Below are 8,567 nucleotides of genomic sequence, written 5' to 3'. Positions count from 1 at the left end.
TTACAGGTGTGTTCACCGGAAGAAAGTGTTTACTCCCACCCAAGCCCTTATTGACAGCAATGGCCCAAGCTCAAGAGGGGAAGATCAAGTTCAACAGAGAGAACGACGCGCTGACATTAGCCCTCGAGAATCGTGAACACCCAGGACGTGTACAAGGCAAAGGCGCCATTCCATGGAAAGTAGGGTTTCCCCAGAACAATGACCCGTACAGTTACAGAAGCCGTAAGAGAAAGACGGAACGGGATGTAGATTGTATGGGGAGGATGGAATCGGAACTATTTGAGGTGAAGCAGATTGTGCATGAACTAGTAAAAGAAAGATCGGCACGGCCGCATGAAGATCGTGCAGCGGATGTCGGAAGCCGCAGAGAGAAGCGGCGTGGCTTCCACGGAGGCCCTACCGGTGCTAATGCACCCTTGTCGCCCGGCCGGGTGCTAATGCACCGACGATCGAGATTCGTGCACCGGAGCCTCACTACCCCGTGGATGATGTAAAGGAGATGAAAGAATGTGAGCTGCATTATCCAATGGGGAACATTTCCATGAAGGTAGCGATCGGCAGCGCTTTACCTTGTACACCTGGAGCACTCCACCACAACAACCCCATTCAAAATGGCTATGCTCATGTCACGGTGGAAGACATAGTCCAAGGGTTTGAGAACCTGGAGATTGACTATGCTACACCCGAAGGGGATGTGAGACTTCGAGATGTCAAGCGCCAATTCATTCTATGGAAAAAGAAGTACATCAAGTTTCCAGGTGAGTCGCCAAGGCCACCGACCCCGAGGAATCACCCAACAAGTCCACCCCCCTCCGGTGGTGGTGGTGATCCACCTACACCACCTTCACGTCAGCCGACGCCGTCCCCCCAATCCACCTCCGGCGGGTAAGCAGCCGCCGCCCCCAAGTCCACCTCCGGCGGGTAAGCAGCCGCCGCCCCCCAGTCCACCTCCGGCAAAGAAGCAGAAGCTGGCGTTTACGGGGGACAGCAAGGCAACCCCCTCTTGGACTATTAACCCGGAGCCTTATGTACCTAAGACCACAAGGGTACCAATGCCATCACTGAAGCCTCTCCTCCCGAGACCTTGGGAACTTAGTGTCGAGGAAACCAATGTGGCCGCGGCTGCTCACCATGAGAAATGGAAGGCGGATATCAAGGCGAAAAAAGAGCCTGAGCCCAAGCCGGTATTCACTGAGAAGCAAAAGAAGTGGGCTAAGGATTTTTTGACGACACCGTCCCAAATCCAGTAGAATCTGCCAGACGACTATGGACGTGAATTTCGTAGGCAAGTAGCAATATTGGCAGAGAAGGAGAAGAAAGCCTTGGAGGAGAAGAAAGAAGCAAGTAAAAAATGCGGGAAACAAGTTTCCCAGCTCGGGGAACAGAAAAAACAATCGATCCCCCGCTCATAGTGGAAGCCGGTACTTCCCTTACGGCGTCCTTCAGAGCCGATATGGATAAGGACATGAAACTATTGGACCCCGCTATCCTAGCAGCTGCTACAGCACATGCAATGACTGTAACAGCAGCCAAAAAAGAGCGGCTAAGTTCGGTATGACTCTTCGTGCATTGTTAGGCCTTGAGGATGGGCCAGTAAGTGAGGTAGCATTTACATATGTGCGGAATGGGCCTCTCGTCGAGCCTGCGCAGGAAGCAAGTCTACCAACACAAATGCGAGGCCTGCTACGCTGGTACAAGAATTTCATAAAAAATAAGGCACCCGACGAAGAATATATTTATACGAAAGTTAGAGAGAAGCACCACTTCAAAGAGTACTGTGTACAAGTTCATATGAGTGAATTGTTCCAGTTGTTCAATCTGCGGGAGCTCGACAAATCTATCCTGAGTTGCTACGTTCTGTAAGTGAATTATTTCTATAATTAAATCTCTACATCATCTCGTTCATTGCCTGCACTATATTGTCCTAACTATATTCTTGTGTACGCTATTATGCAGAATGAAGCTTGGGGAATGCAGAAAAAAGAACATCCTTGATGTTGGGTTCATTGACCCACATATCATTAATGAATATGTGTTAGAAAAACACCCCCAAGACGTGGAGAAAGACCTGTACGAGTTTCTTACAAAGCAGGAACTCAAAAGTGAAATTCTATTTCCTTACCTTTTTGGGTGAGTGTTTCTGTCTTGTGCATATTCTCTTTTGTTTACTCCATGTTATGTTTAATCGATGAGTACTTATGCATGACTGTGCATGTAACGTGTGTCCGCAGGTTCCACTGGATTCTGCTAATAATTCAGTTTGATAGCTCCAAAGTTCTCGTCATGGACTCTCTGAATATGGAACCAAAGCATTGGATCGGCATAAGATTAATGCTGCAAAAGTAATTATTTTCAATCATTTGCGCACTATATCGGCATCTTTCCTTCATTTCCTGATATCAAGTAACTAATAACTCCCTTGTTCATTTAATTTCTTTGCCCTGTAGGGTTTGGAAACGGTTCAAAGAAGACATAACCGGTGAATTCAAAGATGAGCTAACATTTAGAAGGTTAGCTAATGTGTATACTCGACCAGGGAGCAATCTATGTGGATACTATATTTGTGAGTTCATCCGGGACACACCTACGAGCGGAGGGCTCGGGATATCAACTTGCGGAGGAATGACTTGCGGAAGAAGCTTAATCCAGAAGCTCGCTTCCGACCAATTCAAGAGGAATTGGCGGGATTTTTGATGAGGGAAGTCCTCCATCCTACTGGAGAACACTATTACAAGGACTAAGAACGTCTGCTGCCGTAAATTGTATATGGAAACTTGTTTGAAGTTGTATATGGTCACCCGAGATTGAATATTATATATTCCTCTTGAATTCTTCTTGTTTGAAATTTCAAACTTGTTTGAAATTGTACATTCATATGCATCAACGTGTAACGTGTATATAGTAGCGTAGAATATGTGTACTGAAACTTCTTTGAAATTAAAATAAAAAACAAAATAAAATATAAAGAAATAAAACACAACAAAAAGAAACCAGATTTAGGGGGGTAAAAACCCTAAACCTGCGGAGACCTTTAGTCCCGGTTGGTCTGGCTAACCGCGACTAAAGGTCCTCCGCCCCGACGGACGCCTGCCGCCCACGTGGATGAGCCTTTAGTCGCGGTTCGTAAGCAACCGCGACTAAAGGGGGGGCCTTTAGTCTCGCATAATTAGTCCTGGTTGCGCAACCGGGACTAAAGCCTGTTACCAACCGGGACTAAAGCCCCTTTTTTCTACCAGTGGACATGGACCGGCATGCAAGCAAACACGGATGGCCTCAAGGTAGCGATATTGCGTTTTTTATGTCGACTTTTTTGTTGTTGTGAGTGAATATGAACGTAATTATTAATATACAAAACATAAATTTATGAAATGTACCATTGGAAAAATATGTTGGGTGCAAAATAAACAGCTGAAGTGTAAATCTGGCTTCATCATCACCAGATTGAGCACACAAACATATACACATATGAGGCAGGAAATGATATAGAAGCTCACCATGCCATACCTTACGTGCCGCAATTACTAGATCACCAGCTGCCGGCAGGCTCATGCGCCATAGATCACAGGCTGGGTGGGCAGACAATGATATAAATAGGATGCCCGTGATATAAAATTTCCCCTTCTGTATAAGTGGATCTCGCTAGTGAATCTGTGAAGACATGTACATATGAAGTCGGCATTCGATTAATACACGTGAAAATATATCAGACATCACTAATTACAGAATAATAATTCGGATGTGCCCAAAGAAAAGAAATAACAAAATAATAAAGCTGTAACCTTCTTCCTTCATATGAGCAGATGCACAAAATGGAATTAATTTGATATTCAATGGAGGGGAAGATGTGGAGCAGTCAGTGGTTCAATACAATGATAAGTATACCCTGTTTCTTCCATGCCCAACAAGGCAACAACGTGGAAAACATATTCGAGAAGGGACTATCTGGATCAACGACCGAGAAAGGAATATCCGGATCAATGACATGATTTCCCCAGCATGCCGATGGCTAGCTGCACAATGAAACGGAAAACACATCATGCACCTCACATCTTCCAATCATACAAAGAGCCATTAAATTTTATTAACAGAACAGACTTTCACCAAAAGAGCAAGACCTACTGGTACCAACCACAGCTGCCACTGCCAGCTTAGTGTGACTGTTAAAGCGAACTTGACAAGGAAATCAATAATAAGAACATGCATATAGAGGAACAATCTTACAACAGTAACATAATCATCTTTAGCTGTGGAACATGAAATTTATATTAGTGTTTTTTCTTTACCTGAAGTACAAATGTTCCGCCAGAATGACCATGAAGAGGTGATTCCCTGTAACAACCTTAATATATTCAGGTCATATAGTTTCCTAGCATTGAACTCATTAATCACATGATATGTTTACCCAATTACATGAATTGTATTTATTTCTGATTTATGTTAGATAAAAGATAGTGACTCAGTTGATAAAGAATCATTGGGTTGAATATGAGAGCATTTTTCATTACGTCCACATAGAACCTAGTTGATTATGCCCAGTAGCACTAGATTGGAGATATGATTGCAGCCAACAAATTAAAAAAGATGCATAATTACTTAAATAAGATGCATAATTACTTATCTCAATATTCATTTTACAGCAGCAGTAATTACGTCGAGTAAAATTTAACAATTACAAAGCAAAGATGATGCACAATTTTAGAAAAAATTGTCACTTAATCAACCAAATTGGCAGAAATGGGGTTGTGCTGAGGAGTACCAGGGGCGAAGAAAGAAGTACCGTTCGCCGGCTGTGGTCAACTAATATCAGTAAACATGCACATGATTGAAAAAAGTAAATTACATCTCCAAGGAGCCTCCCAACACAGTTTGGATGACTTAAATCAGTAACACTAAATACGGGGTAGTGCTAATGCATGCCATAGAATAACTAAATACAACACTAAACTGTGTATATTGGTGACTTAAACACAACCATCAGTAATTAAGGTGCCCTACTTGATGAGCTACTCGCTGGGCAATTGCAAAATATACTCCATATAAGTTATAAGATGGATCATCCAAAAGCTAGATCAACTCAAATCAAGATGGTGTGACAATGCAGTACATGAACAACGATTTTTTCTTCAAGATATTCTTCCGACATATTACACTGGTCTGATTATAAACACACGGAACATACAAGATATACACTTAAACTGGCACGAGGTATAAAAATACTGAAGTTGTGGATTCACCTTTAGGCTTCAGCTCTTGTTCTCCTAATTCTGATAGTAGCACCTTATTGTCTCTCCTATACTGTTGGACATGTTCCTCTTGGCTGATGTTTAGAAGTTTGCCTTGAACCTGTTTGTTTTGGCCTCCCATACACTGTTGGTGCTGCAGCCGTGCAAGGTGTTGCCCTGCCTCTTTCTTCCCAAGCAACAAATATTCAGGACATTGGTAGTGTATCACGAGTTGCATTTGTTAGCTCAAAAAATGTCATGCCAAATTATTTGATGAATTTTCGTCAGTACATTGCGTAATAAAGCAATTATATCCTTATATCTACACATGTTTTGGTGCACATGCAATCATATGAAATAAGAGAAAGAAGTACCAATTCAGATTTGGAACACATATATAGCGAGCAATGTCAAGATGGGCAGGAAACAATCAGAAGTGTGTCAGTATCACCTGATCTAAGGAGAGCAAGAGATGAAACCACACCAACGTCGTTGGTCACAGCTCAGGTGCTCACTGCCAGACGAAGCCTCCGTAGGTCTTCGCCAGCACCACGCCTGGATGGGAGAGAAACAGAGTTTGTAGAATAACAGAGAACGATTTAAGCCAAATATTCTGAAGAAGAAACAGAGGATCTACCGTGAACGTTCAACGTACACTGACATCAAAAACCACCAGAGAGCTCCGCCCGTAGCAGTGCCGATAAGAACTGCCGCTCACCACAATGGCGATGCCACCCAGCGCTGCCAGGCTACACGCCGTCGCCATGAAAAGACCCACAGTAAGGCTGAGGCCGCCCGCCGCTCGTCAAGATGCAGATGCCACCTGCAGCACCGCACGCCACTCACCATGATGCCGATGCAGCCCACATACATGGCCCGTCGCGCTGCCCAACCACGAAGCCGATGCCGTCGCATCTAGGACACCCGCTCTGCCTGACCAGGATGCCGCAAGACCCCGCACCGAGATTGACGCCGATTCAACCGGCCAACCACAACGCTGCCGAGGACACGGTCGGCAGAGTCCAGCCGCTGCTCGCCGCCACTCAGCCGCTCGACGCCGGACGCACACCCGCCGCCGCCGCGTCTGGATTCGACTTCGAACCGCTCGCCGCCGGACAGACTAACCCAGGACAAAAAAAACGGTGCGGCTGGGTAGTGGACTGGTGGGCTAGCTCCCAAATCACACGAGGCCACAACCGTGAGTTAGAAAAGAAACCGCCGAGGTAAAAGAAAAAAAGCACAATTACAACGGGTGGTATGGTGCGGAACATCACACCAACCAGCTTAGAGGCAATCGTGTGCGGTACCGGCTAACACGACCGACCCGGGTGTAGAATAGCTTAGGGTGTGGATTTTCTACAATGGAGGGTAGCTACCCTGCACTTTAGGGCCATCCATTCTGATCTCCAGATTCGTGCCGAATTCCCTTCATGCCACCACTTATTGACCATGTTAGTGTCACTAAACACCCTAGTATCTGCTAGTTGTTGTTTAGGGCATGCACCAAAAGTATGCATGGAATCTTTGCAATTGGATAAAGTGAGGAGAGAGAGAAGAATCTTTGTTAGGGAAAAGAAATTATCACGTGAGAGAATGCTAATTGTTTTTATACCCCACCACTCCCTCTAAATCAACCATTCATTTAATGTTTTCCTTTGAAATATTAAACTCATACATATTTGGAATGCAAAGTTTGATTTATAAATTGTTTGACCTTTCGAACTCCACGTAAAAATACATTTCAAACAAGACTAATACTATAATCTGTTGAATCTTTTCTCGATGAGATGATTCTAATTTTGCAGTGTTGCTTTGGCCATCTTATGTTAGCTATTTGGAAACCTTTATTTTTATGGGATTTGTAAAAGAAATACCTAGAGACAAGCCCACACTAGAGCTCTAGCACTCCATATACTAGTGGGAAAAAGTAACCGAGCTGGCGAAAAAGGATTCCGATCATTACAGTCGATATCAGCGATCTACAAACCACCTTGATGTTATGGTGAATCATGCATGTAGTCAAAAAAAGACAAGAAAAAAACTATGCTCAACCGTAAGAAAATTAAAAGTCATCAATTATTTAATGGAGAGTAAAAAATAAGGCTGCACTTTGCTCAGACGTACATACGGTGCACCTCCAGGTATTGATAAAGGAAGAAAAAAAATAGAGAGCAGTTTGCTTTCTCCTCTACCGATTCCACCTGATCGTTTCTTACTTTCTAATAGAAGTATATCTGCGGTTTCTTTTCTTTTTTCGCTGGAAAAGTGCCTTTCTTTAGCACTATTTTCATGTGTGTTTTCTTTACTAGTTAATTACAGTGATAATTTTAGATCGTACAGAAAACAAGATACTCTCTTTGGTTTAATTTTTTTTAAAAAATAGATCTATCTAGACATATTTTACCATAGAAAGTAACAAAAAATAGTCATCAGTAGGCAGCGAGCTCAAGGGTCGAATGCTTCTTTCCTGTGTAAAGTTAGCTTCATACTTTGGTGTGGCTGGATGAGCTCGTGGCAGATAGGAAAGCTACGATGGATTGACCTTTGAGTCACCCAAGGGACACTAGTGTATGGCTGGATGAGCTCTTTCCTTTATTACACTTTTTAGTATGGATTTTTTAGCATAGAATCTGGATCCAGCTTTTTATAGCAGGGAAGAATCTCCAGCTATATTTTCTAGCATACATACGATTTTGGTCAGCACGGTTCTGCGGCTCTGCCAGCTCCGAGTCGACACTACTAAATGGAATCGTAGAGCGTATTAGCTATTGATTACATTTGTTGATGTTCTCGCTAATCAGTCTGTTGTTTGACCAGAGCGAATCTCCTAGGTAGCATCCAACGGTGATAATAGGAAGCTCAATTGGGGCACCATGGTGCCCAGGCACCATACATCATGACCGTACAATTACATCGTGGGTGCCAGATTGCATCATAGGTGTATAAAGGAGAGAAAATCACTTTCCAAATATCAACAGGAGAGAGAATGCACTTTCCAATTATCGAAGCAGAGATAAATCACTTCCCAGTTTGCTGCGCAGGTTTCCTTTTATGATTCGTGGTGCCCAGGATATATATATATATATATAGAAAAGCTTTTCTATTTTGTGTCTCCATGGTGGTTGCAATCATCACGGTTGATGCTGCTTTGAGATTCCCATTATGGGTTGGTCCAAACTTTCCCACTATACTTTTCTCTATTTAGTGGAGGTGTTTGAGATTTCCTCTTTAGACCGAGTTAGGACCCGTTTTCTGCAGTGGCCAACGCTAGGCCTGCCCCCTTTCATAGCGCTCTGCCCGAGAATCCCTCTCCAGAGTCTCGTGAGAGCTTCGCTTGAGTGCCCA

General features: G+C 43.7%; 1 long non-coding RNA gene across 2 annotated transcripts; it reads right to left on the bottom strand.

The window, feature by feature from the left end:
• Positions 1-1,725: 1,725 nt before the first annotated feature.
• LOC127309066 (uncharacterized) lies at positions 1,726-6,500 on the bottom strand. 2 transcript variants are annotated; one of them, XR_011746359.1, is made up of 6 exons: positions 5,860-6,498; positions 5,235-5,777; positions 4,284-4,329; positions 3,780-4,010; positions 3,505-3,648; positions 1,726-2,292 (listed from the first exon to the last, which is right to left on the bottom strand). It is a non-coding gene; the product is annotated as an uncharacterized lncRNA (long non-coding RNA). The 2 variants fall into 2 exon arrangements; XR_007856948.2 differs by lacking the exons at positions 1,726-2,292; positions 3,505-3,648 and having other exon boundaries at positions 3,802-4,010; positions 5,235-5,409; positions 5,674-5,777; positions 5,860-6,500.
• Positions 6,501-8,567: the final 2,067 nt, after the last annotated feature.

The sequence above is a fragment of the Lolium perenne genome, chromosome 6 (assembly GCF_019359855.2).
Source record: "Lolium perenne isolate Kyuss_39 chromosome 6, Kyuss_2.0, whole genome shotgun sequence".
Taxonomy (NCBI): domain Eukaryota; kingdom Viridiplantae; phylum Streptophyta; class Magnoliopsida; order Poales; family Poaceae; genus Lolium; species Lolium perenne.
The sequence above is the reverse complement of the archived record's forward strand: the minus strand, read 5'-3'. Positions and strand labels throughout refer to the sequence as shown.